This window comes from Leuciscus leuciscus, assembly GCF_965113295.1.
Source record: "Leuciscus leuciscus genome assembly, chromosome: 24".
In the NCBI taxonomy this organism is placed as follows: domain Eukaryota; kingdom Metazoa; phylum Chordata; class Actinopteri; order Cypriniformes; family Leuciscidae; genus Leuciscus; species Leuciscus leuciscus.
Genome location: NC_138723.1, coordinates 22,706,173 through 22,709,738, shown reverse-complemented (window position 1 = coordinate 22,709,738; position 3,566 = coordinate 22,706,173).

Genomic DNA, 3,566 nt, shown 5'->3' with positions numbered 1-3,566 from the left:
ACGACAAAAATCGGTGTTGCCTACACCGTGGATTGCTCTTCCTCCTCCTGGTGGTGGTCCTTTATCGTGTGCAGTGTACACTGTTGAGTGTGTGATTGTGTGATTAAGTGACACAGGTGTGTGTGTGTGTGTGTGTGTGTGTGTGTGTGTGTGTGTGTGTGGAAGTGTGCTCCGTAAAATCAAATTCCACGTTGCTTCCTGCCGTTGGGAGCCTCAGGCCTGCCGGTATTTAGTTTCTGTTTCTGTATGTTTTTCTTATTGTTTAGTTTAAAGTGGGTTTCAGTGTCCAACATTTTAAAAGTATCTTTCTATTAATAAACATTTGTATTTTTGTATTACTCACGTCTCTTGCCTAATTCTATGAGGGAACCGAACCTGTGTGCTTTGCTCATTGTTTGAGTATTTTCCCTGGGGCTAATCCCTAGGGTGGCGTAGTCGGACTTTCTTTATTAGGGAATAAAAACTTGCTCTTGTGTTTCAAAAATTACACCGCCCCACCACATCCTGGCGTAGTCGGCAGGATCCCTTTTGTATAGTACAGAGACGTGGGTATTTTGTTTGTCTTTGTCTTTTTGTTTTTTTCTCTCTTTCTTTGTTTTTTGGTAGGAACCAGACAATAGCAGTCGCTCTTTGTAGTGGATCGGCACAAGTCAATCTTATTCTATATTTGTGGTAAGTGCTTGTGCAGTTACACAAAATGGAGGATGAATTACGTGAGTTGAGAGATTTAGTAGCTCAACTAAAAGCTGATAATGAAAGGCTGCGGCAAGAGCCAGTGTTGGTTGCACAGCCAAGTCCACCCCACGTATTGGTGCTGGTGCTTCGACAGCGGAGCAGTTTGTTTTCGTTCCTCGGGATCGTAAGTGTTTAAAGTTTAGTGGCCGGTCGGGCATTGGCATCAATGAGTGGGTGGAGGAAGCCCAGGCCTGTATGCGACTCCGCCATCTGTCTACCGCTGATCAGGCATTTTTCTTGTTTGATCATCTGGAGGGAGAGGCGAGGGAAGAAATCCGTTATCGATCTAGGAACGAGAGGGAGGATCCGAATCAAATTATTCAGGTATTGCGTGATTTGTATGGTTGCACAAAGTCTTATGTGGCGCTCCAGGAGTCGTTCTTTTCCAGAAGACAGCAGGAGGGGGAGACATTGGTGGAATTCTCCTTGGCTCTGATGAGTCTTCTGGAAAAAGTAAAAAATCAGTCGCCTCATGGTATGCCTAACGCTGAAATTTTGCTAAGAGATCAGTTCGTTGAATACGTCAATGATTGCGCTCTTCGACGTGAACTTAAGCAATTGGTGCATCGCCAACCCACTGCCACTTTGTTTGACATTCGCAGTGAAGCTCTTCGTTGGGAAAGAGAAGGCATGCCTGGTGGGGTGCGTAGTCGAAGTCAGTCTGTTCCATCCGCTTATGGCATTCAATATGGGGTGCAGGGACATCAGCACGGTAATAACAGTGGTTCAGCAATGTCAGAAATGAGTGAACTACGGGAAATACTCCGAAAGCAGCAACAACAATTGAATCAGTTAACCCAAGGTATGGCTCAGTTGCAAAAACCCCAGCCACGTTCACGACCATTTAAGGCTAATTTAATTTGCAGAAGGTGTCAGCAACCTGGCCATTTTGCCAGTGATTATGATGGGGTGCGGATATCCGTTCCACCATCAGCCCGTGTGAATTCTGCTTTAATGAGAGGTGGACAGCCATCGTCCGTGCAGCCGTCGGAAAACTAGTTCCCACTGAGTTGCAGGGCCACAATTTGGTTGGGAAAGGGATAGGCTCCAAAAATGTATCCGATTTTGATTTTATGTCACGCTTTATGTCTTCTTGCCCTCAGCTCGTTGTACTGATGGGAGGGGTTAAGGTACCTTGTCTGGTGGACACCGGTTCCATGGTGTCGACCATTACTGAAAGTTGTTTTGTGGCTAATTTTGGGTTGTGGGGTCAGGAACAGCTTAGAGCGTGTCATTGGTTACAACTTCGAGCAGCCAACGGCCTTTCAATTCCTTATGTTGGGTATTTGGAATTGGACGTGGAGCTCTGTGGGAGAGTGGTTTTGGGTTGTGGTGTGCTGGTGGTCCGAGATCCTCCTGGTGGTGTGTGTGCAGCTGTTCCTGGGGTGTTGGGTATGAACATCCTGAGCCGCTGCTACCAGGAGCTCTTTGGCCAGCATGGCACAGTGCTTTTCAAACTACCCGTGGTATCACAGGCCCCTAATTCTGTTCTTCAGGCTTTACAATATTGCCATCAGGTTGACGTTCAGTCGGTTTCGGATTGTGGGGGGCGAGTTAAAGTGCGGGGGCGTCGGGCGTGTCGCATCTCAGGTGGCACCATGAAATTTGTTGCTGCAACCTGTTCAATGACATATTCGAGCGTTACAGTACTGTTTGAACCACCAGTTTCTGGTCTACCGGCAGGTTTGCTGGCTTCTCCTTCTCTTTTAAGGGTGGACGGTGGTACAGTCTATGTGCCCATAGTTAATGTTGGTACTGTAGATGTAGTGCTGTACGCTAGCACCGTCATTGGCACAGTGAATAAGGTTGATGTGATTAGTTTGCCCCCAGAGGTCACAGAAGTTAAGACTGTCACGGCCCAGGTAAATACACAGGTTGTGCAGGCCTCCCCTACCGTACAGGAACAGATAGCTATGTTCGATTTATCGGTGTTGTCAGAAGAAGAACAGGGTAAGGTCAGGGCATTACTGGAGAAGTATGTGCCTGTGTTCTCTATGAACGATGGGGATTTGGGATGTACTAATCTGCTATCCCATGAGATCCCCTTGTTGGATGACATCCCTGTTAGGCAGCGATTTCGGCGCATCCCTCCTTCCGAGTATGAGGTGGTAAAGGCACATATCAATCAATTGTTGGAAACTCAGGTAATTAGAGAGAGCTGTAGTCCTTATGCTTCACCTATCGTCTTGGTCAAAAAGAAGGATGGTAGTCTGCGCATGTGTGTGGACTACCGTCGCTTAAATTCAAAGACTAGGAAGGATGCGTTCCCTCTACCACGTATTGAGGAGACTTTGGACTCGCTGGCCGGGGCCCGTTGGTTTTCTACCATGGACCTGGCCAGCGGGTACAATCAGGTACCTGTAGCTGAGGGCGACAAATCTAAAATGGCTTTTTGCACCCCGTTTGGCCTATTTGAGTGGAACAGGATGCCATTTGGGTTGTGTAATGCCCCAAGCACCTTCCAACGATTGATGGAGCGGTTGTTTGGGGAGCAGCAGTGCCAGTCCCTCCTTTTATACCTTGATGATATTATTGTCTTTTCCTCCTCGGTTGATCAACATCTTGCTCGGATGGAGGTTGTTCTGAGCCGCTTGCAGACTGAAGGATTGAAAGCCAAACTATCGAAGTGTGCTTTCTTTCAAAAGAAAGTGCATTATTTGGGGCATGTCATCTCTTCAGAAGGGGTGTCTACTGACCCCGGTAAGGTGGAGGCAGTTGCACAATGGCCTTGTCCCACCAGTGTTGCAGAATTGCGTTCCTTTTTGGGTTTTGCTAGCTACTACCGACGGTTTGTGGAGGGGTTTGCCAAGTTGGCTGCCCCCCTTCACAGG